Source organism: Falco biarmicus, chromosome 14 (assembly GCF_023638135.1).
Source record: "Falco biarmicus isolate bFalBia1 chromosome 14, bFalBia1.pri, whole genome shotgun sequence".
In the NCBI taxonomy this organism is placed as follows: Eukaryota; Metazoa; Chordata; class Aves; order Falconiformes; family Falconidae; genus Falco; species Falco biarmicus.
In genome coordinates this window covers 5,730,696-5,756,697 of record NC_079301.1, presented here as the reverse complement: position 1 = coordinate 5,756,697, position 26,002 = coordinate 5,730,696, and the positions used below count along the sequence as shown (strand labels likewise).

Here is a 26,002-nt window from a genome sequence, read left to right as displayed (position 1 = left end):
CATATTGAGCTAGACCTACAGAGATTTTGAAAGAGATGAAATTATGCTGGTCATAATATCAGAGAGTTAAGTCTTGTCTTCACTTTTAAAAATAAAACATCAGCGTACTTTTTTTTTCCCAATGAAAGCCACTCTACAAAATGACACGTGAAATGATCATGAAAGCCAGTGCTGGCCTGAAAATGCACCATATTTTTAAAAATAGTTCAAATCCAAGCATTCTGTGTGAGTCTTTCTAACACTAGAGCACCGTCTGACCCAAATCCACCAAAGGGACTGTGCTTTGTGAAGCAGCTTGAATGTCTCTGGCATCCAAAGTAGCGTAACGCTCTAAGAGCTTCTCTGTGTGAAGAAAATCAGGAAGACAATACTGTTCTCTAATATGGCTTATAATTAAGAGGCAGCTCAGGGTTTTTTTCTTAGACTGGACTGGGACAGGTGTATGCAACACAGCCCTTCCTTGTCCCCAGAGTGGACACACAATCTAAATTAATTGTCTTGAACTGTGTGTTGATGAGAAGGTAGTCACCGTGGCATCAGGTCACAACTTCCAGCTGGTCACATCCTTATTGCAGACAAGTCATGGAGTCAAAGGTGTCTGACAGGAGGGAGGAGCAGTGTGGGATCCTGCTAGATGTAGTTGAGGGATGACAGGCATGCACGCAAATCTTGAATTTATAGGCAGGTAAGCATTTCCTTTCATCACTTTCTACACTTTGCTAAATCCAGATTTAGTGCTTGATTACCTTTTTGTTATATTGTTATGAGGCCACATAATCTAGAAAATCTTGAATTGATTTATTCCTTTTTCCTCTACCTTCCCCAGTTTAAATCTCTAGCTCCTGGGAGAAGGCACAGGAATCTGAAAGCAAAATTACGTTCACCTCTTGGCTTTCTGTTGTAAGCATAATATTCAGAGTGTTTTTGCCATATTAATGCGTAGCTCATAATTGTTAATATTGCCAGTGATTTACTGATGAGCCTCTTAACTTTAAGCAATGCTGTGACTCAATCCCTTTCCCTGTAGCATTAAGAACTAATTTGACAGTTGCTACAGGCAAAGCTGCAAGATGACTCAGATTGTCAAATGTCCTTTGTCCTCACAAATGCAAAATCCTGCAGCCAAGTTTCAAATGCAATTCCATTTTATTCTAATTTATTGTTCATTTCTCTTCTTGACATAGCAGCTCCCTAACAAGTCCGTACATCGTTACTTAAATGCTTGCTCACAAAGGACTGTTGTCAATCACTGACACAGAACATCAAGCGGAAAGAATCTCTGATCAAACACATTTTGAAAGGTCTGCCACAACAATAGAGAAAAGCTGAATCAAACTGGAGGGGAAGGGAAGGGCTAAACAAGACTTACTTGTATCAAGCAGATGAGATTATTTTAAATAGGCCTAAGACTCTGAAAATCATGTGGAATTAATTCATTTCTAGATACTTCTTAGAGTGCATTTTTTTTAAGTATTGATGATAATGCAAGTGCTAGATAAAATACTAATACCAATGATCATAGCAAAACTGAACCATCAGACCATTCAGACCTTCCTGGGGCTGCAAAGAACCTTGGAGTCAGTCTGAAAATTACTAAAAATAAAATCAGAAATTATTGCTTTGAGGGTGAATCACTTCTGGGTCATCTGTATTAACAGTAATAAGAGCATTGTAAATAATCACACTTTTTCATGCATCTTCCTGAGTCATAATCTTGATTTTATTTATTTTAAAATGCCCACAATAAAAGAACATCGGTGGTTCAGTTTTACAATTAATATATTTGCTTTTAATTTATTTTAAGATATAATTGTTCTGTACATAATGGATGAAAGGCTTCATCAGTTTAAGAGGTAACCTACACAAAGGAATCCATCAATTTTAAATTCAAAATACTAAAATAGATTTTTCATTTTAGGTACCTCAATGAACGTAATTAGATTTTTTTCCCCCCTAATCTGAGAGGAATTTAACAATAGTGTATAGCCTTGAACTTCCCCTGATCTCTGCACTATAGCTGCATACAAATCAATAACACACTTCACTTTAAAAGAGTTTATGTCCTTGTCAGCTCAAAATTCTGGTCACTGAGGGCTGTCATGCTGAAGGTGAGCTTTGCACATCTCTCTGGATTTGTTTATCGCTTCTAGTAGGGCAGGGAAAGGGAGTGGGAGGAAAATAGCCATGGTTGTATGATTCTCTGCCAACCTTCCTTCTGCCCAAATCTTAAAAATAACAAAGTCTTTCTCACAAATGGGAAAATGTTGCAGTCCCTGAGGAATTTCTGGTATGACATTCCTCTGAGGATGCCTCCGTGGGATGGGCAGCAAGAACAGCTGACTGGGGCGTTCAGCTGTACTGAACTGGGCTCCTGCTCTGGGCACTGACGCAGGAAACCAAGAGAAAAAAACAGTTTATGGTAAATTTATATAGCAATAACTCATATAGATAAAGAGACAATCAAATATGGATAGTATTATTTCATGTCTAACTTTTACATACCTCACTGTGAAATTGCCTTTTAAGTAGCTTTAATGTAATGTCTTATGTTGGGGTTTTTTTTAAGTAAAACAAAAAACCCACCACCTCCACTGTGTGATGCTTCAGGATTCCCATGGTCCACTGTTTGGCTTTATACACAGATTCTTCTGATGAATTAAAAAGTTGAACTAAAATAAATGTGTATGGCTAAACAAAGCTACATAAAGTGCATTAATATTCTTGTGGTAAGGTTACAGGAAACCTGGCTAGGAAGTGCCCCTAGTCTCAGAAGTTCATGTGACCAGCTTGTTGTCTGTGTGTCCCCTAAACTACAGTTAAGAGAAGATCCACTATCTGAAATAAGTCCTTTGCTCTCCCCTCCTTCAGTATTTGCTGGGGCTTATTGGGGTTCTTCTTTCACCATTTGCTTCCTTGTTTCCACCTGGTGACCTTGAGCACCCTGTTCTCTGGTAAGGAAGTGGACATATCGCACAGTAACTGCCATAACATAGAATCATAGAATTATTTAGGTTGGAAAAGACCTTTGAGATTACCAAGTCCAACCATGAAGCCAGGACTGCCAAGCCCACCACTAAACCCTGTCCCTAAGCACCACATCTATGTGTTTTTTAAACACCCCCAGGGATGGTGATTCCACCCCCTCCCTGGGCAGCCTGTCCCAGCGCCTGACCACCCTTTCGGTGAGGACTTGTCCCTAATCCCCAATCCAGCCCTCCCCCGGGCACCTCGAGGCCGTTTCCCCTCGTCCTGTCGCTTGTTCCCTGGGAGCAGAGACCGACCCCCCCTGCCCACAGCCCCTGTCAGGGAGCTGCAGAGAGCGATCGGGCCCCCCTGAGCCCCCTCTTCTCCGGGCTGAACCCCCCAGCTCCCCCAGCCGCCCCCCCCAGCCTTGTGCCGCAGCCCCTTCCCCAGCTCCGTGCCCGTCCCTGGACACGCTCCAGCCCCTCAGGGTCTGTCTGGGAGTGAGGGGCCCAGAGCTGAGCCCCCCGTTCCAGGGGAGGTCTCATAAATACATGTAATATAATACAATCTCTGTGGAACCTTTGGGATAGCTTTATCTAGAACTGGTAGCAAAGAGATGTAGCTTTGGCAGAACTGGAATTCATCCATGGTGGAGTTTAGAATAATGAAAGATTATATATGTATCAGGAAAGGTACTGGAGAAATAAACTATATTTATGCAAGTGTTGTGAATCCACTCTATGTAGGGGAAAGTTTCCGTAGCATCTTCTCTTTATAATTTTATTAAGCAGATTATGTCATCTTTTCTGATAGTATATAAATAAAATAATTATTCAAAGATACTATTAAAGAAATGAATTATATCCAGAATCAATGGGATATCTTTGGTAAACTTGCAACAGAACTGTGTATTTATAGTATCAATTAAATTTTTGAATAGCCTAATCTCATCATCTAAAAGCTGGAACATATTTCATTATCTTCCCTATTAAAAAAATTTAGAAAAAACTTCTAGGAAATTATCAATAAAATTAATGGACGCGTAAAATCCGTTCAGGGAGAGCTTCAAATTTACATTTCTAGGAAGAGAAAGAATAATCTCCTGGCTGTAGGTTTCTTGCTGCTTTTGTTGATGGCTGTCAGTTAACATAATTCCTTGGAATACTGTAGATCCAATGGTATTGGCATTAAAACCTCCTAAATAAGTTGCATAACTTGACCTGTGCTTGTGCTCTACCCGCAGAACACATTGATTTAATCCCCAGGGTTGGTGGTAGCTTCGGTTCTGTTTTGAAGTACCTTTTTTCCTCATGTGGAATTGGAGGCTCTGAGTTGAGTCCTGGCTCCAGTTCAGAGATCAGAAGCTAGAGGAACAGTAGCAAGTACCACTTGGAATGAATAGAAAATGTAATATATATTAACAGTGGATAAAATTCAGGAGCATCAGCTGGAAAGGGAACAAAGGAAAGTGCCAGTGTTAAGTGATGTATTGCTTTGATTTATATTGGATGAGAAAATTGCTGGTAGGCTTATTTTATTGAAAAATTAAGTAACAATCAGTAGAGTTTTTTAAAAAATACAGATTGCTTTTGAGTTAACAAACCATAAAACTGATTCAGTGCCACAAAAGTGGATAAGCATTGTTTTATTCTTTTCTCGGTTTTCTTTTGGTGATTGCATGAATCACTACTGTGTCATAAACTAAGGCCTTAAAAGTGAGCTTGAGACGATAAAAAGAAAAGCCTTAAAACATTTTCCTGGGATTAAAAGATCATTTGATTTACTTTTAGCTCATCTGAACTTGATTGTATTGACAAGGTCAATATTTAAGTCATTTTTTCATACTATTATGATAACTGTCTGGGGAGAAGATAGTAATTTCTTTCATTACACCTTGAGCAGAGAATGGATTAAGATGTAAAAGTGAATCTTTTTGTAAAGTGATCATCTCTGAAGAGCCATAGTTAGCTTCAAGGCTGTGGAAATCCATCCAAAGGAACAACTGATGTTTCATAACACCACCAAACACATATTTATTGCTGGGGTATTTATCTTCTGCCCCTTTTTTAAATGGGAATCAAAGAATTCATAGAAATCTTTATAAGCAAGTAGACTGTTTAGATTGTGGTTAAAAAAGCTTCTGGACTAGATAAGGTTGTTGGATGATCTTACAAACTATGTATTCATAACCTGTAAGTCCAGAACACCTAGGAAGTATCAAAAATGCTGTATGTGCAGGCAAAAGCCTTCTGCAGCAAGTCTAGCACTTCTTAACAGTAGCACCTTACAGCACTGAGCACGTACCTATCTGTACAGGAAATCCCGTGAAAGCATAACTATGGAAAAATTATCCAGTATCATTGGTATTAGCCAAGCTGCTATTCCATTTATCATTCCTATCCCCTTTGATATTCTGCCTTCTAGAGTATGAAAACTAAAATGTGTTCCACCCAGGAGCCTGAGGACTGCTCTGTGTGTTTCCCAATAGAGTCCCATCAAGAGCTAAACCCCTCCATTAATTTCAAAATAAAAGATCTGGCAAAAGAGTGAATTCTGTTAAGAAACAAGACTCTTGGCAAATGGTCAGACTAAAATATAGCTGTTAGCATCAAGTACATGTGCTGGCTGCAGAACAAATGTCACATATTCCTTACCTCTTAGAAACTAAGGAGAAAAAGCAGCAATTCTGTTGAAACCCAACGCTTGCCCTGTCTTGATTCCAGGTACTCTAAAAAAAACAAACAAAAAAACCCAACAAAAACCAACCATTCCGTAAACTGATTGACTTTCATCAAGAGCTCTTTCAATGTCACAGAAATAGATTTCATTGGTTTTGACAGCCTGGCTTGATGCTAAGCTTGTATCAAAAACCTACCAACGGGAAAAAGACTGCCGAGTTGAACATAATGGTCATATTAGGGGGTTTTGCTGTGCCTGTCTCTGTGGTGGATGTGATTTCCTCTGTTTTGACCCCAAGAAGCTTGTACAGCAGCTCATTTAAAGTTCATGTCTCCAAAAGGAAAATAGTGGAAATACGAAAAGCGACATGATCAACTGCACTTTTATTTTGAGTAGCCCTCCCACAGTCTGTGAGCTCTGCGGGGCAGCGGGAGATAGGAAATCAGTGTTGCCCTTAAACCAGAAGAAATGTTTTTTCTAACATAATATACATGAAGTACTTGAGAATTCCCACTCTCTGTAAATGACTGAAACATAGTAGGTACAAAATCTAACGGTGTGACCAGCTCTTCTAAATCTCTGCCCTCTTCAAACTTCCCATGCTCTTTTCCTACACACTTAGCATTATGTGGCCACCTTAGGGTCTGTGAATAATACCTCTACCAACGTTCACATCTCCTGAGAATCTTCCCATTTTCTAAAGCAGTTTGGATCAAGGGTGTAATTGAAACAATACACTGAACTAGCAGTTTTATACTGGCCACTCTGAAAGCCTGGTCCCAGATTGCAGGAGCCATTATGTATTTCTGTATCGTTTGCTTTTCCTAGGCAGTCAATGAAAAACCTCATCACAAGGGTGTAACACCTCATCTGAAGCTGTGATCATTCCCCACGCTCTCCTTTTCTTCTTTGTAGTCAATCAGCAATACCTAGTAGTGCAAAGCTGGGGAAGGAAGCGTGCCGTCTCCTTTGTGTACCTGGAGTATTTCCTGTATGAAGCTGCAGAAGGGCTATAGTTCTTCCGCTTCCAAAGTCTGGTCAATGGCGAGTTCATAGCTATAGTCAACAAATCTTATATATGTACACAGCCCCTCCGTGTGCGCAGTTCCTTTGGTGGTGACATCTCCTCAGCAGGTGACACTGAGAGGTATCACCATGGCAGAGAGCACTAAGAACACAATAACTAACAAGAAAAATCCACTTTTGCCTCCCACTCTTCCCACCCTCATTAAACAACCCAGGTTTGGAAACAAGAACAAAACAAAATCTTAAAACTTCACAATTTTTTCATTTCTGCTAGGTAACATCTAAACTAGAATTTGCTAAAAATTTTGCCAAAGCAGCAGAACTAAGTTATACTTTAATCCTTAGTTATGACTTTTTGAGAGCGTCACTCAGGCATAGAAGGGAACTTGTGTTTAATATACAGTTCAGTGATGGCATGTGCAAATCTGTTCCCTTAGCACCTTTTTAGACTTTTTTAAAACTTTTTTTTTCCCAGTTCATAAGATGCAAAATTTCTCATGTGGGATGTGGTTCAATTAGCATAGAGAAATACAGTTAATTGTTTAAAAATACTTTTAAAATGCTGTTATTTGTTACAAATAACTTGAATTATAAACAGCAAAATTAAGCTTGGTACTAATTTCTCTTGTGTTCCTCCCAGTTGGCAAAAATAGAAAATGGTTAGTCAGCTTTCCCATTGTTTACATAGTTTTGAGTTTTTAATTAACATAATCTGCTTATTGCAATGTAGCTGCTAATTGCAGCCAGTTGAAGGAGAGGGGTACAAATTGCTGTTTATGTGGTAGAAGAAGGAGCCAAATAATTAGGGAAACTGTTTCCCGTATAGAAAATGATAATATTTTCTTTCTTTACATGGAAACATAAATAAATCTGTGACCAACTGTTTAGACACCATTTTAAAAGCACTGTAGCAAAGCAGAGAACATTCAATTTGGTTCATTTCTCCATCAACTTGCCTGAACATATTTTTCTTTTTAATGAAAACAAAGCTTGTGTTAAAAAGAACTCCATGCTCAGTTTCTGAGGATTTAAGGGGGTGTCCACAAAGGCTCGCTGATCTTTCCCAAGGCTAGTCTGCAGCAGAGCTCTAAAGGTGCAGCAATACCAACTCTGGACTTTCAATATTTGTGACTGTTTCTGGAGTTTCTCTGACTCTTTACAAGGTTGAGTGTAAGTGTATGTGAGCGTTCCAGGGCAATTAAAAGGTTGACTGTTTAGGCACTGAGTATTTCTATTGATTTTCCTCCAAACTGGAATGGTTTTAGCAAGGAAAAAAACCCACCCTAAAATCAATGGTTTTGGCAAATACTCAGACGATAGACCTGGCTCTAACCATGCTTTACTATTATATGTAACTCTGCAGGGCAACCTTAGGCAAAAAGAACCATTCATGTTGAGTTTTTCTGTAAACCTGAGCAACAGAACCAAACCTCATTACAGCACTGAGTTCTGTCCCGGCCATACAATCCTCCACTGTGCAAATTTTACTCTTCACACTTCCACTGCAGCCAAATATGGTAAAGGTTATTAAGTATTCTAATCTTGTAAAATAAAAAGGAACAAAACGGGATGCTGTCAAGATGACTAGGTTCTCTTCAAACACAGCAAGATTTACTTTATGCTAGAATGAACAATGATTAAGAAGGTTTGACTGTATTATTAGGAATTGTTAATTGCAAAAGGAGAAGCAGCTATGTATTTAGTAAAATGTAATCGAAATCATTTGCACTAACAAATGAAATATATTCATGAGTAAAAATTCCAAATATTTTATCTCTTGACATTTACCATACACTGTAAAATTTTAGTATTGGCGCTATTGTAACCTTAGAAAAAAACAGAGCTCGAATGTATGGGCCTGATTCTGATTTCGCTTATATCTAATGTAATTCTTTTGAACTCTGGAAGCAACTTTTGGTTGTCAGTGTTGATGGCTAATTGGAATCAAGCCTTATGGCTCAAAGATTGCCCTTATGCCCACAATAATACTAATTTATGAAATTAATAAAAAGGACAATGGTTATTTGTCTATTTCAGATTGCACACTATGTGCTTTTCTAGGGTTGGCACCTGTGTCAAGGAAATGGGTGATGAATTAATGGCAGGATTAAATGGCTTCTTGTAAGACTTTTTTGTCTGAATCTTTCAAATCTTGGTTACTAAAGAAATCTCTAGTCTTTTCATTTTTCTCTAAAATAGTGCCAGATATGTTTATAATATTTCCCTAACAAGTACAGTAGACAGTATGTTTATGGTCCTAAGACACATTTAAACTCAAAGCTTCTTTTTTTTGGTAGGAGAGTATTTGCAACAACTTCCTAGTGCAAACTGAAAAATAGACAGTATTTATTAAAATCGTACTCTTTTACTCACGTGTGACAACTTCAACTACTCCTTAACACGTGCTGACCTCACAGCAGAAACACAGACAGGCCAAACATGAAGTAATTATTCTCAGAGCCACCAATACCTTGCAAATCAGACTTCCAGACCCAGAGGAGATGCCTTTGTATTTAATAACCTTTACCTGATGTCTCGTTCATGAATTTGTTGGCTCACACCAAACATGCCGACATTCTCTGTGTCAGCTCAAACACAGGTGGAGCGGGTTTTATGCAACTGGGGCTCATGTGTGCACACTTGACGTATTACTCTGTTGAGTCTGTGAATACTGTTTGAAGAAAGGATGTATCAGATGTTAGAAAAGACTATTTTAGGATTTCAAGGACACAGTTTGTCTTATTAATATATCATGGACATATATTTCAACTGCATGAGCAAACATTTTATCTATTCACCAATCTCAGATATAGGGTCTAACTTCTTCAATATACTACAGATATGGATTTTGATCTCGGCTTCAGGCGCTGTGCTGGCAACACTGAACCTACATGATTCTTCTAACTTCTTCAATACATTACAGATTTGAATTTCTTTACTTTTCTGACAGCAGAAGGAGAGACCAATAATGTTGTGACCCTGATCTGCGTACTACACGTGTTTAGATGTGTTTAGCAGCAGTACCAAGAAAGGACTGAACGTGTAAGGTGTAACCTGGTTTCTCCAACTGCATTTTCAGACCTGGCTCATGCCTGGCATTGCAGCAGCAGAGCAATGACATCACACATGAGATGCAAATTGTTTTGTAGTCAAGCAGGAAGCTATAAAGAAAAATTGTTACTGCAGACTCTGGTGTTTCTGGTTCTGCCTTACTGAGGCAAAGTGATGTCTACTTTCAGAAAACTTTTCTGCTGTTGGCTACATAGTGCTTAGTGCAGTGCTGTTAATAAAACAACTGTCATCTGTGACAGAACACTGGTGTTTGTATTAAGATTTAACTCAGTCTGATGCTACAGAAGAGTGTCCTGATGAATTGTGTTCAGTAGCTTAGCAGAGGATAATAGATGCTGAAAAAAATCCTAAAATGACCACTAATGCTGTTTTTCAGGAGAGGCAGTTCTCCTATTTACAGGATCTGAAGAAGGGTGATAGAGTGCTTTTAGACAGACAATGAAACAACTCTTAAACCATCCTAATGACCTCAGAATACTACCTTGCCCTCCTCTTTCTGATTCTTTATGATTCCAATCTCTTCTGAGTGAAAATGCTACAATGAAACATATTATCCCTTTTATTGAAATGACAGAGATAGAACACTTACCAAGCAATTTAAGAGACGCAACTGAACCTAATCACTCCTGAAATCAAAAGAAGTAAAGAGAAAATTCTTTTTTCCCTCCTTTTCCCTGGTAATGAATGTGAATACTTAGTTTTGGACTCCTTTCACCATTCTGCCTCAATAAATGAGCACAGTCAAGGAATAGATCTTCACATCGCTACACTGCTCCCAGCTTGCTGCTGCTGCTTTATCCTCTGCTCCATTTCTCTGGTGCGTCACCAACTTTTTAAGTGGGTTTGCAGCAGTGGTTATCAATTGGTTCAGTTTTCAGGATAGTTCTTCTGTAACTGTGCTGACGAAAAGTAAGCATGAGGAGAAAAAAGAGCTTCTCTTTCATGTGAGTCGATATTCTTAACATACAACAGAATCCCTTGAATTTTGTTTCCATTTTTTCTGTCTGTACAAATGGGTTGTTCAGCTTTTTGCACAACAAATTCTTGGGATCATGACTGCTGTTCCACCCAGAGGGTAATTAGTAGCTTCACTATCAACTGGTTACAGACAGGATAATTTAAGCAGGTCAAAATTGCTTGTAAATCAACATGGTTGAATGCCTTTTTTAAAGTGAAGATAAGGAATGCACAGGATTTTTTCTGGTCTGAACCAGTATTGGCCTTTGATAGTGCTGTTAGCGCTAGGACCCTCCTGACTGGTACCCACAAGCAGAAAGTGAAAACAGACAGTGCAAAAGTAAAATGATGCCGTATCTTCTTCAGCTAGACCTTGTTCCCATGGAAGGGGTTTTGTTTCAGCTGGCTTTGTGGTAAGCAAGTGAAGAGGCCACCAGCGCCAAGCGGCACCAGAATGCAGAAGGTAAGACGACAGTAAGGTGTTGCATCAATTAGTTCGCACTGTTTTGCATACTTCAGTAACCTGTGGAAACTGGCACAAAACTTGGTACTGACAATTTAGAACAGATTAAGCAACACTTGTAGAGTAGACTATGAAACAACCTTTTAGCAGTTTGCTGGCAGAAAGGAAGCTATTTGGAGGGGACATGCACAACACACTGTATTTGATTAATTTAAATTGCAATGGAATCAGTAAATGGAACATATTTCTTTTTCTTTTCCTTTTTTTTTTTTTTTTTTACATCCCAAATCAAGGCAACAATTGAGATGCTATAATAAGATTTTCTCAAAAGCCCAAGGGATAAAGGAAATGGTTGCTTGATACAGTGGCATTTTTGCAATTCAGATGGCTTCTAATGATGAATAGGAACATCTAGAAACACTTATTTTGTTTTATTTTCACTTTTAACATGTCTTCATAATAAACAAGCTCTATGAATAAATATAGCTGATGAAACAGTGAAATATACTATGTGCTATTGAGAATGTTCCTCCCCCTGCAGTATAGTAGCTGGAAAATTATGATACAACCACAGTGACAGAGTTCCCCCCCATGGAGCATTTTTGCAGCAAGACAAGTTGAAAGTAAGAATAAGATAAAATGTTATTATAGGGCCATTGATCTTCTGTTACCTAAAAGGAGTGAATATAGGTGTCACAGCTGACAAAGTGCTAAGCTATCCCAGCCTATGCAAAGCTCAGTACAAAAGAGTGAAAAACAGCCTTATCAGATCTTTTCCCAACTTAAGGGGGAAGGAAGGGAAGGTGTTCTTTAGAACCAACAGGACTATAAAAGGTTCCCAAACAAAACAAAGCTTGGATGACAGCTGCAAGTGCATACTCTATGAAAGTGTAAATTCCACTTAAAAAAAAAAAAAACAAAACACATTTGCTTTCAAGCATCAAGTCTACTTGCCAATATCACGAAGTCAGATTTTATTACCTAGTTATGAAGTCCTAATACAGAAGCTCTGGAATAAAAGTGTTTGCACAAAATCATCTATAGAGACCCCACAAGTCCAGCTGGAATGATGTCATTCAAAGCTTAGAGGACAGGCTGTTGCAGGAGCTTCTTACAGACTAAGAGTACCAGTGCGTCTGGGTGGCACCTGAGTAATACTCATCCTACCGACCTGTAGCAGACTAGCACATGTGAGCATAAAATCCTAATGCAGCTGTCATAGTACTTAATACAATTTGCAGTGCAATTTTGTTTTTATGCTACTCATTGATGATTATAATAATTGATTCTTTCCTCATGTGGTTTGTGTTCATCTTACTTTTTCCCCTTTACCCTTTGTCTTCCTTCCTCTCCCAGCCTGCTATAGTGTGAAGATCTATCTACCACATGCCTTTTACTGCAGAGGTACAGCAAGCCACTACAATGCATACCTCGGGGTTGTTTTTCGTTCCTTAACTACCAAATCCAGTGGTAAGTCTCTTTGAATCAGTGCTCTTTCTGTTTTGAATAAAGTTTTAAAAGATTTAGTATGAAGCTTACATACAACACTTGTGTCACATTCAGTGTTGACAGTTTTACCAGAGTTAGAAGTAGAGCAATCCACTGACATAAGTAACTTGGAAGTAAACTGACATATTCTACCTATTTTGATTTCTTTTGTGTTCCGGCCCATGAATCATTCAGGAACTGACTGAATATTCTCAGAACACACCTTGTTTTCTCTCTGGCAGGACTTACTTGCACACTCCTCTTTCTGCCACCTGGTCAGATGACTTTGTGCGATTCAGGATGATTTCAATGAAAAAGTGGGAACTATTGGCTCAGATAAGGTGTCTCCTCTCTCTTCTACAGCTGTGCTTAAAAAGGGGACGCGTTGAAGAAAAATGCCATAAGGGTGCCCGTGTGTACTCTCTGTTGAAGGAATTCTGGTTTAGGAAGAATTATTGCAGTATAACATCATAGAGCATGGAAACAAGTCCTGAAAAGTGAAAAGCTTGTTTAGCCCACCCACACTACCCATCAGAGGCAGAATTCACCTCCTGCATCATTCTGACATCTTTGTCCAGCTCGGACGCCCTCCAAGTGTGCACCTGGCAGTCTACTGTGCCATGAGAGCACAGAAGTGTGGTGACAAACCCAGGTGTCTGGCCAGTGCCATGTAACCGGTGGGTGCCAAGGCATTAGATGTGTCCTGGGAAAGGCTCAGCTGTGGGGCTGCTGCCCAGGGTGAGGGCATCTTGGAAGAACTGGCACTGACTGCTAGTGATTTTGATTCGACTATCGAGACACTGGGCTAATCTAATCTTAAAACTCTCCAGGGAGAGGGATTTTATATTGCTGTGTCAGGCAATCTATTAAAGTGCTACTCTCTCTTTTGTTACAGAGTTTTTTCCATTGACCCTCAGTGTATAAACGCCTGCAGAGCAATGGGGCCAACTGCCAGGATTTAGCTGCAGTCCAAGGAAGGTGGACGCTGAATGAGTGACCATCAAGTATGATGCTACCTTTAGACTCTGGCACTGGTATTACTAAAGTTTTCCTAAGTTTCTTTTATTTTTCAAAAGCATAGAATATGAGGGAAATCATACCAGAATGTTTCTTGTGAGCTCAAAATCTGTTTGGTTTCTTTTTTTTTTTTTACAGTAGGTGATCACGTTGTAGGGAAAGAAAGGACAAGCTGGCACCCAGTATGCAGAAACACCCTACCCTCTATTTATTAATCTATATGCCAAATAAAATAAATAATACTGGCATATAAAGAGCATGGGAAAGAAATGTCAGAACCAGAGGTGGTAGTAAGGCCAGCCCAAAGTCTGCTTTCTAGCGAAGGCTTTCTACCAAAAGCCCTTCTAACACCTGCTGTGTGGGCTGTGCTACCCACTAGTTCTTGTTACTTTTTATTGAGATTCCCAGGAAAATAAACATCTGGTGGGTTCTGACAAGCCAAACATCTTTCCCACTAATTTCATAGCTCTGATGTATGTTCGTATACTGGTAGTGTTTTCTTTACCTTAGGGAAAACACCTCAAGGTAATACAGGTGAGTTTTGTTATGGTCTCCAAAAGATGTCTTATATATCTTTATTATTCCATATAGGTTATGATTTACCTGATGTGAGAAGCACAATGTTCACATGTGCAGCGACATCACTTAAACACAGGTGCTAACGTGGGCTCTTCAGAGAGCAGCTGTTAACAGATTGCATCTCAAACAGAAATATCTGACAAAGCTTTTATGGCTAAATAGCCATAGATGAGGGTCTAATAAGGACCTTCTAACTTCTCAGCTGCTTACAAACAGCTTAGATAGAAGGGTTTTACAAATCTTAACTCATATGCTTATAGATTATTGGGGTTTTTTTCAATATTTATCCTAGCAGAAAATCAATCATACTGTTAATTATTCAACATAGTGCCTTTTCTTGGCAGGAAAATTATCAAAATACAAGGAGAACTATTATTTATGGGCACGACTCTATATGGGAAGAATTGATGCTCAAAATCCATTTTACGTTCTTTTACTTACATCTCTCTGGAAGCTCATTTGAGGAAATGCATTTGGATGCCATTTGTAAGCCATTTAGGATACAAAATTTTGTTTCCACATAAGCCCTTAGACAAAGGAAAGTGCACTTTCATCACACGAGTGATAAACACATACAGCCCCTCTCATGGGAAAATGAATTTTCTTTTCTTGTCCCTGTCCCTAGTATTAAATGCCAGCTATGAAACGAAGAAGGCACCAGCCAAAGACTGTGCTGAAGTGAAATCCAGTGTGTGAACAGCCCCAACAATTTAAAGTATTCAAGGTAAGTCAAGCCAATCTGTTGCAGTGGAGCAGTAACATCTGTACTATGTTCAGCTTGAGTAAAAGACGTGTTTGTAGACTTTTATATTAATTCCAGCAATTTGAGTCTTGCATTTATGACCTCTATGTGCTTTCCAGATACTGTGGTTTGGGGCTGGTTGTTCTTTGGTTTGGGTTTGTTTGGGTTTGGGTAGGTTCTTTTTTCATAAAAATCCATGCTTTCTGGTCAATGAGATTGAGCAAATCAACACAAAATAAAAACTAATTAAATAATATGATTAATAATTGTTTATCCCTAGAGAATAGATTATAAAAAAAAATAAAATAACTTCTGTCAAGATGCAGTCTGAATAATAAATTATCGTAGCTTTTGGCTACCAGTAGCCAGCTACCAGCTGAGTCAAGATGCACCCTCATTTCCTGCTTGCTGCCTTTGAACAGCAGTTATGGATTAAGTCTGACAGTGTGAAAATAAATGGGAGAGTGTAGCTGGAGCCAAGCATTTATCAAGCCCCGTTGTACTCTATGCAAGGCAAGTCTGATACAATTTAATAAGATAACAGAAAACTTAACACTGTCTTCAGGATGTCAAAATATGGATTTATGCCTTGTACCAATGCTACTATTGTTAACTTGATGAATTTTAAACTATTTCAAGTTCTGGATTTAGCATCCATAAGTCAGTGGTGCAATAGGAATAATTTTCAGATACAGAACCGAATACTTGTGCATATATACATATATTCAGAACTGTCAGTTATCATACAATGGAGGGAAGAACTGGAAAAGCATTGGGATAACAGCTCTTCTCTCTCATTATAGGTTACATTGCACTTTGCATTCTCCAAATGCTTTGTTTCAAGATGTTTAGCAACTAAACCTGTAAGTGCAGGAAGAGAGAGACCAACAACAAACTAAAAGAACATTTCCTTACCTTTTCTTTGTTGCCTTTTTGAAATTGGATATGTCTTCACAGATCCTCTTTTCTCTGTTCTTTATTGCATTTAAAGTCAGCAAACATGGGATGCCTTCAACAGGAAGGTTATTTTTCTAACCTCATTGGTTACCAAACCCGAAACTAAAGGAACATCCAAACCTGTGGGTTTGGTAAGTTTTTGTTGAAGGACGCTATGAACTTTTGGAGCAAAGCACACACGGGCCTGACTGTTGCCAGCAGCATTTCTCTCCAATGAGAGAAAATGAAACAACTGCAGGTAGGTTTTATCCCTGTGTGTAATAAATACTATCAAGATATCAATCATGAGTTAAGATAACCTTTTGGACTACATAGAAAGATTCCCTGTAGTCTCTCGATAGCTATTTATCATTCTTTTCCACAGTTATTTTGACCCAAATGGATTGTTTTCTTCTGCTACTCTATGCCCTAGTCCATCTTTAACGTACACTACGGCACTATCTGTTCTTGAGAGTGCAAGGACTTTGACAAATGTACTCCAGTCATCACTGCTTTTTCATACTAGATATCTATTGATTCTTATAATATCAACTTTCATGACTTGCATCATTTGTCAGAATTCCTCTGTTTAGTTTTAAAAGCCATCTACATTGATACACAAAAAATTCAGTTTTCTCACTGGTTCCTTTCAGCATTCTTTATGGCTCCTTTTATCGATCGTATCTCCATCAGTTCAGGAAGGACGTGCCCCAGTTACTCTGGCTATTCAATGAAGTAGCACAGGACTGGGTCCAAAGCTTTTCCAGGGTCAGGCTTTTGTACTGAGCAGAGTGAAATGGACTAAGTAGGTGATATTCCTGAGCCCAATTTCCAGAATAGGAAGCTATGTTTAATACAGAGAAGTCAGTAAGTATTTTTTGTCAGAGAGGAAAGGAATGGCTTTGCCTTGATCTATTTCAGAGATGATCAAAGAACAGATTAAAAGGCCTGAAAGCTCTGTTCAGCCATCATTCATCTGTGTGCTGTATAACAATGCCACCATGCTTCCCTCCTGCCTCGCTGCCAAAGAGGTAGATGGGTAGCTCAACTTAGACCAGCTTTTTTCCCTTGTGATGGTACTTCTTCCCCCACCATTCACATGTTTTCCTAACTCCATGCATAAAAGCTAATTGAATTTATCTGGTAGCACGTGAGTATATGCTTCAGGTTAAATGAAATAGGTGGCAAATAATAGGTGCAGAACTTTCATCAAATATAAGGGCTGCTTTTTGGATGGGGTGAAGGCTCTTCTTCATGCATACTGGGATGGAAGTAAGGAGGCCAAGGAACAGGGAAGATTCTCAGTGAAGTAAAACAGATGCAGTTTTACTGCATAGCATTTCTTGTAGCCAAACAGCAGTTCACATCTTATGCAGCAATGAGCAGTTTACTGTCTGGAGACCATCGGAGAAGTAACTTGGAAGCTAGCATCATAAGGAATAACATTTAGTTGAGGGGATACACAACAGTCACACCTTTTAATCTGTTTAAGAATGAGGCAACTGAGCAGCTATTGTACATGCAGGAACTGCACCTTTCATTTAGTTAGTCTGTTCTTTGATTGACTTACTGGCTTATTGGCCTGCTAAAATGCTAGCCCCTGATTAAAATTAATAGATGATTTTCCAGTACTATTTCATATAATAAATTGCCCATAATAAAATGGGGTTTTTACCACCAACTATTGTGATGATTGCTTCTCTGGAGTTTGATGTATGAGGCATGAAGCTATATTGCTAAAATCTATTTTAATAAAAGGAAGTTAAAATTTTACTATTGTTAAATGCAATTTTGTATTAGCTTATAGCAATAGTCCAAAGTTCTAAGAAATTAGAGCAGGTCTTCCACTTTAGTAAAAGTGCCAATACATCTTGTAGCTGTGAAAGCTGAAAATCCTTTTCTTTGTTACGTTTGTGCAGATTCCATTTTATAATTCCATCAAAACATCTGTTATTAAAAACAGGTTAAAAAAAGAAAGGTTATAGACACTAATTCAGTTGCATTGTAATGAAAGAATGGAAATAAAAACCAATGAGATCTATAATAGAAACTTTTCCGTAAGTTCAACGGTGCCTCGCTTTGCATTCATTATCCAGTGGCTTGGAAAAGCACTTCTCCAAAACAGATGCTGATCTTTTAACTTTTGGTGAACAAATTTCTCCAACAGAGATCTGTGAAAGTTGTAAGGAGACCAAAGCTGACAAAAAGTTGAGGGCGGTAAGTGGTGAATAATGGCATTTCTCCAGAAGAAAAGTAAAGCACAGGCAAACCAAGGCGCTCGACTTGGGTCCGTGCAGTGTGGTAAGTTGGCACCAAAGAACAAGCTGAATGAGGTCTTTATTTCCCTGAATGGACCTGTTCATGGCTGTCATGGTCAGAGGGAAGAAAACCAAAGTATGCTTTATTAACAGGTTTTTCTCTCCTCTTTGTAATGATATTAAAGGAGCCAAATTCTTCTAATTCAGTTTGGGCTAATCTTTATGTACTTCATTTTAGTTTAAAGGAGCGCCAAGGCTGTTACGCTGGGATTGTGGGCTAAACACTGAGCTGAGTATGGAGACAGTCCACAGTTCTATAGAATTATGAGTTAACTGCTTGTTCTTCTGTCTCATTATTTTAAAAGTGTATTTCTCTGTTGTGGGAGAGTACTATCAATACTGCCTGAAATACTTTTTTCTTTCCTCACAACAGTAGAAAAGGCAAAAGTGACTGGGGTCTAATATCTCACTTGATCTCTTAATGAGAAATGGATATGGTCAAAGTTATACCTCTCCTGGTAAAAATATGACAAAAGTTTTTGACAGGGAACAGGTAAGTTATGAATCAGGAACACCCAGGGGAGAAGTACAAGTTAGTGGGGCTCCAGTGACATGTGCACTTGTAAGAAATATTATGGAACATGTTCAGTTGTTAACCATGTGAAATCGAGCTGGTGCTGTATTTTCAGGTCACAGATCAGAAACCTGTAACCACCTTAGAGAACCAAGAAAAGCCTTAAGAAGAAAAAAAGAATTTGATGAGGGCTGTTGCAATGACAATCCAGTCCTGTGTGTTATATCCAAGACAGCGAAGGAATCAATGCAGTATGATGTGCAATTCAGAGTAATAGTCAACATTATAGAAGGTGAGTGATAAATTGGAACGGCACAGAATGGAGCAGGGAACAGTAGCCAACGCTGAACATTGTGAAGGGATCAAATATTGTATGAGATAATTACCTGAACAGTCTTCAGGTGAAGCTAATGAACTGTTCAACTTATTGGGAAGTCAGATAATTTAAAGAGCACATACTAGAAAAGTGCTCGTAACAACAGACTGGCAGTCAGACTTTTTTATTTGAACAATATTAGGCTGGACTAGCACCTCACCATTTTACTGTGACGTACAATAGGCCACTGCTCAGATTACAGCTCAGAGACAGAAAGAAATAGAAATAGTAGGATTTATAGACAGCAAATAGTCATTTTTCTATTAAGGGACAGTCAAACTCAGGGCAATGTAAGGGCGAAATCAATATGCTATGACTCATAAACCTAAAGGCAATATAAAGGAAATATGGGATGATTTAACTCACTATAATGATCACTTGATTCTGAACACAGTAAGTAATGTAGTGGTTTCAACAGCAAAGATGAAAAGTTTATAAAATGTACTAAACCTCTCAAAATCCAGAGCTTTTTGTTGAGTCACAACACAAAATCCTTTGTAAGAAAAAAAATCAGCCACCTATCGGATCCTTCACTGTTCTGGATGTCAGTATTCTTCCCCATCTTGAATTTGTGTCTTCTTTCAGGAAGAACTGGACTATTAATAATTCCTTCCTTGTTTAATTACTCATTAAAAGAATTACTGTGATTTCAATTGTCCACTTCACAGGATCCATGCAAATGAAGGTAAGAAACTTTCCTTCTAATGATTAACAATTTCAAAGGAATATTCTGTCTGGTCTTTGGGTTTTTTTTTGTGTTTGGCGTTGTTTTTTTGTTGTTTTTTTTTTTACTGTGAAATGCAACCTCAACCACATTATGCATGGTTGAGGGAATTTTACTTCAGATTGAGTTTAATCTGGTCCCTGGGACTAGAATCCCATTAACAGCTGGTGCTCCACCATGTGAAGCAAAGCACAGTAAAGTGGTGAAAGTGAGTTCATATATATGTAGATTTCTTAAGATTGAAGTACTTAACATTATCTTGAGATAAAGTAAACCAAGTAATGGAGTAAAGATCTTGAGATCTTGAGCTACTCTGACTCATTGAATTCAAATGCTTATTCTTTATTTGAAAAAGTTATCTTCTCTTTATTCCTTTATGAAGCTGTCAGGTCTGAATAATCTGGTTTTAAAGGTAACAAACGGTCTGAATTATAATATCAATTTTATATTTATTTAAAATTATTACAAAACAGAGTTAAATTGTAACTCCTTGGTCTTGCCTTTGAATGCTTTTATTAACAAGAATAATATTTGTTTGCATTGTAGCATACAGGGACCCTACTTAAGATCAGGGAATCTGCTGTGCTAGTCACTGCAATACCAGAAAGAAAAAGTCATCCCAAGTTGCATACCAAACACAAGCCAGTTAGTTGTTGATATCTGCAGAATTTTAGGGTGATAAATACGTTAATTCCCATAATGGGTATACTCTGTACACCGGAAGTCTTACCTTTGCTAATTTTATTTTGGGAATAGTAACAAAGTCTTTAAAAGTGGAACTAACAGGGAAATAACAAAAGATACATCGGTTTGGGGTTTGGGTGTTTTTGTGGTTTGTTTTTGAGGAGATAAAATAGTCTTAAGTGTGTTTGTTCAGCCAAGTGGAAGCCATAAAGAGGGAAAGAGCAGCATATAAGCAAAAGGTACTTATTTCTCCCTGAAAAGCCTGCAGGGAAAACCCTGAAACAGCCTTGTATGTGTTTTTGTAGGAAGGACCTCTAGACTGTGAAGAACAGAACAAGACAAAGAACAAATGTGCTTGTCCCTAACTGCAGTAAATAGCTGAACAAGCTGAGATCAGAAGCTAATCAGTGGTGGCACTTGATGTGTCAGTAGCTCATGTGAAATGACGAGTTGGAGGAAAGGCCATAAAGGCACGTGACAGTCAGGTTATCTGTGAAGTGACAGAAATGGTGGGGAAGGAAACGATGCAAGGGGAGGAAAAGAGAAATGCTCCTTGCAGAAGCACTTCAGATGGCTGTCAGTAAAGCACGTCTGTACTTGTAGAATCTGCAGAAAGATGTTGCAGGTGTAAGATGAAAGCTGGACAAAACTGCAGATGAAATACGGCCTGATGATTACAGAGCTGAGATGTCCAAGCTCAGCTGCTATCCAGGTAAGGGACCTCAACACGCTGAGCGCAAGAATGGTTCCCCCTGGGTCCACTTAGCTCATGGTCCTGTCTCTGAGAAAGACAAGTTGCAGATTCCTCAGGAAGAGGAGCAATATATAAACAGCAAAGGCAAAGCTGGCAGTACTGACCACAGAAATAACTTGGGGAGATGCTAGGATTCTTGGGGACGGGGAGGGCTGACTAAGAAAGCACAGCTAAGCCAAACTTCTGTTGGATACCTTTTGCCCCTTCGGTTTTTCACAAGAGTGCAGCCTGAATAGAAAGTCAATAGCTCTCTCTCCCCTATCCCTTTTCCAGATCATCTCAAAGGAAACTGCTATTCTGTAGCTCCCTAAAGAATTACCCAGTAAAATCAAGAAATACTAAACTTAGCAAAGGTAATGTTTCTGAAAGCTAATGGAGGAAGGGAAAAAACCAAAACACAAATGCAAGAATAACAGGCCAGTTTTTCACGCACACTGTAAGGAAAAAGGCAGAGATACCAGTTTCTTATCATTGTAGGTCACTCTTCAGTGCTTCGTCTTGATATGAATAGATCCCTCAATAGTTAACTTAGCCAAGGGAGGATTCAGATCAATCCTCCTCACTCCAGCCATGCCTTCTTCTAAATCAATAATGGCTGATGAATACCTCTGCCAAGCTCACAACACAGACACAATGGAAATCCTGCTCTTTTAGAAAGTGCCTTTGCAAGCTCTTTGGATAAGGAGTGCTTTACTGCTTCTCCGCTAAATCTCAGCACTGAAGCTGCAATCCTGATGCTGCTGCCATTCTGCAAAAGCATCACTGCACTGGTAACCTGCACCTTTCTGCTCTTTGAGGATTTAGCAAGAGCTGTTTGAATTCATTTGGAAATGAATTCAAACACACATTCTATATAGCTTTCATCTTCAATAAAGTCTAGGTTTTTTGAGTTAGACTCTGCTTTCGCAACACATGCAACTTTGTTTTTCAAAGTATCTCTCTGATAATTGGAGATGTCCTAGGGGTTTGGGTTTTTTTAGAAGTTTAGTGTTCTGTAAGCAATGCAAGCTATTGGGAAAAAAATTGAGTTGGGGTTTCATTTTCTGAAAAACTAGGAAAAATTAAAAAGTTTGAAAGTTCAGTTGGATCTTGCAGTTCACATTCATAAATCAAATCTCTTAATTGCACTGAAGCACTAAAAGTTAACTTTTGTTAACTTGAAAGATAGGATGCACTTTTTTGAGGATTCAATCATTTTTGATGTAGCTATTCCCAGTAAAAACTATGCCTGATTATACTCCACCGTAGCATTGCCCATAATTAAAATATTTTACAGGCTACTTTTTCCAAAATCCCCAATATTTAATAATAAATACCTCTTTTCAACAGCACATGAATCTACAATAATAAAATAAAACTGAAATTACAAGCATACCACTCTAGACTATGCAAACAGACTTGGCTGTTGTAAGTATAGATTTACAGCTGGAAGGATGCATTCTCCTTGAAGCTGTTTGTGCAACCTACTTATCAGAAGAGAGAGATTTCCTGGAGATTTCCTTTAATTAGCTGTAACAAGCCATTAGTAAAACAAGCAACTAAACCCATAAGTATATAAGCTATTAGTCTTCTAACACAGTTTATAAAAATAATAATTAAAAATATATCCTAAAATTCAATAAGGGAGTGACCAGGTTCAGTGATAATCATTTCTGTGTGGACAGCACTGTTTATAAGAGTCTAGGAAGAGAAAAGTTAGCAGTCTGCCAGTAAAGATAACGAGAGGAGAGGAAAGACATGATCCATATTAATGTGGTTTACATCCCTCCCTTTTTAAGCTTCTGAAAAGCTCCACTTACTCCTGTGGCAATTAGGAGTAATCATTGCTGCCAATGATGTATTTGTACTAGTTCAATACAATGCAATGTCATTTCCAAAAATTCTAAATCAGATGAACTTTGAAGTTTGAAATGTAGCTATTTTACTTTGTTTACCAGAGTAGCCCTGCCCTATGTGATTTAAATATGAATTGCGAGGTGCGCTTCCAGTGGATTACATGAGGCAATAGTTGTGTTTCTTCTATTAACCATAATGAGAATTGCATGACTCATTCCTCTCACACCAGGCTAAAATGTACCCCTGTACATTTCTGTACTATGCACATTGACTTGAGTGAAGCTTTGTATAGTAAGATTTAAATTGTAATAAGTCATTATGTCAACCTTTTTTGCTGGTATTTTACATAACAAGTCTACTGCATGGTGTACAGTAGGCTACTGCAGGAAATCCAGGAGGTACGATAGGTTGGCAATGGGTAGGTATGAAAAAAACCAACAAAACCAAACCTACTACAAAAACTTCTCACAAAATCTGAGCATGATCATGATTCCAAAAGTCTGATTTGTGTACATATGCACGTGCGCACTTATTACAGCCATTATCATCACTCCATACACTCCTGAATTCATCACATTTAGATATATGTCCTCACTTGCTTTTAGTGGGAAGACTGTCTTGTTTATATGGGCTTGAGGTGAATGATTGTCAAAGTATTATTTTTGAAAACTGTTTAAACATTTAGACATGCACACGTGCATGCACACACAGAGAGCTGTTTCCTAATAATCCTTTTATCAGCCTGAAGCTGAAATAACTTTCTTTCTTGCAGGGGTCTGTTATTGAGAGTTTCTTATTAGTAATTAGATGCTGACATTGATTTCATTAAAAATATGCATGGTCCCAAAGAGCTTTTGATTTATTTTTTTTTAATTGCATAACATGTAGAGTATAAATATAAACTGTTTTGCTCAGAACTATACCTCTTTAATTGCTTGAATTAAAGGGATTTCTGGATCAGCATTATTTCTCATTTTTCAGTGTATATTGGTGGCATATTACCAAGGTACCCTGGAAACCACTACAGCTGGCTGGGGCTGAAAGTGAAGTGGAAGAATTATTTTTGTGTTCATTGTAAAGAGTTCAAAAAACACTAATAAACCCCTTTAGTTTTACAGTAGTAATGCAATGGCTATTTTGTATAAATCTAACTGTAGATAAGTATCTCTTCTTATTATAGTAATTACCTATACAGGACCTAAAGATTTAACTATGTCTTGAGATTATATTAAAGTCACTGGACACAAATGTTAAGACAGATCTTGTTAATTTATGCCAGAAAGTACACAGATTCTAAGCCTAGACTGTGGCTCTTTGGTGTCAGGTTTTTAAAGACAGAGGTTAACAAAACTCTTCATGAAACATACATACATGCTCACACACACTTTTCACTACGTGATTCTGCATGAATCCACAAAGCACTATTCTTCCGACCAGTTTCTAAATTCTGGTGTTGCCTATTTACATATCCAAAGCATCTGTGTTCTAGCTGAGAATTTAGTATCAACAATTAAACAGTTTAATACTAAACGAGTTGTGGAAGTGGGACCAGAGACTGACAAAAAAATGAGGCAGATAACTGAAGCTTAAAGCTTCTTACAGTCCATCCGAGTAGCTCATATTTCTCTTACATTTGCACTCTTGCTTCTCTTAAACATCTAAGTGTTTCCAAAGTGGACACCAGAGGCTGTAATTGAAAGCTACAGAACCAGCCAATATCAGTATCTAATGGCTGGTGTCCTTCTCCCTTTTCTCCCCTGTTACATATTGCCTATGAAACAGTGTCAATGAACAAAAGACCACACAGCTCCCTTTTTATTTCCCAAACTCATCCTTAGATGTATGTTTTCTCACCCTCCCAACAAACTGTTATGGATTTTAGGACTGGTTTGCTTGTCTTTTTCACTGGCAGCTCTTGCAGCTCTCATTAGTACAAGAAAGTCTAATTGTGCTGGGCAGCTCTGTCTTGGCAAGAAACTTACAAATTACACGTTAAATGGGAAGGAATCTTGGAAAAACCTAGCACTAGGCATCATTACTTCTACTCTTAGTAGGCAAGTTTTTCTCAGGTGAATGATGTGCTTTACTTCTTAGCTGAAAAAATTCTGTTTGTTGGGGGTTTTAAGCCTTCTGCATTGTGATAACAATTATGGTATATAAAAAATATTCTTATTAACTAATCAGAAATTAGTGAGAAAATCAGTGTGAAATTTAAAGACAGATTAATACAATAGAGAACCAAGCAATTAGTTTATGCTCGATCTAGTGACTCAACATCTAGCTTGTTATGTCTGTTTATTTTTTGTATCTGTATCTTGATTCAGGAGCAGGCAGGGAATATAGCTGTACTTTTTACTTTTTCTGTAGAATTCACTTAAAGAAAAAAAGAAACAAGCCACCACCAAAACATAGGATTGCAGACTTGCCTTTTTTTTTTTTCCTAAGATCATAAATTATTTAAAGTTCCTTCATCTTCAGAATGCCCAGATGAATGCATTGAAATATTCAGAGGCTAGAACTTAAAAGATTATAACGGTGATTCAATAATTCTTGCCAACAACTGAAATAATAATAATGCTCTTTTCTTTCTATTTAAACTATGAGGAATTAATTTTTTCTCTCTTCTTTTCCCCCTGTATCAACAAAACATTTAAGATATATCAGTATTAAATGAAAGGAGATAAACATAGCTGAAATGCAAATATATGTTATCAGTCCATTTTTATTTTCCTTGGAAATACTCTTTTGCTTTTTCCACTCAGTTCTCTACACTTGAAAAAGCAATCTTGCTTTATGTCTACACCGGTAATTAAGTCAGGTATTCATATTTTTTCTGTTACTACTTTTCTTGGTGCTTATTCAAGAACTTTGTT

The 26,002-nt window shown here is 38.1% G+C and overlaps 1 long non-coding RNA gene across 1 annotated transcript in view; it reads left to right on the top strand.

Annotated features, from left to right (window-relative positions):
* Positions 1-11,211, top strand: part of LOC130159030 (uncharacterized) — a 141,151-nt gene extending 129,940 nt beyond the window's left edge. The window contains exon 3 of the long non-coding RNA XR_008825591.1: positions 11,065-11,211. This is a non-coding gene — a long non-coding RNA (uncharacterized LOC130159030). The remainder of the gene's footprint in view (positions 1-11,064) is intronic.
* Positions 11,212-26,002: the final 14,791 nt, after the last annotated feature.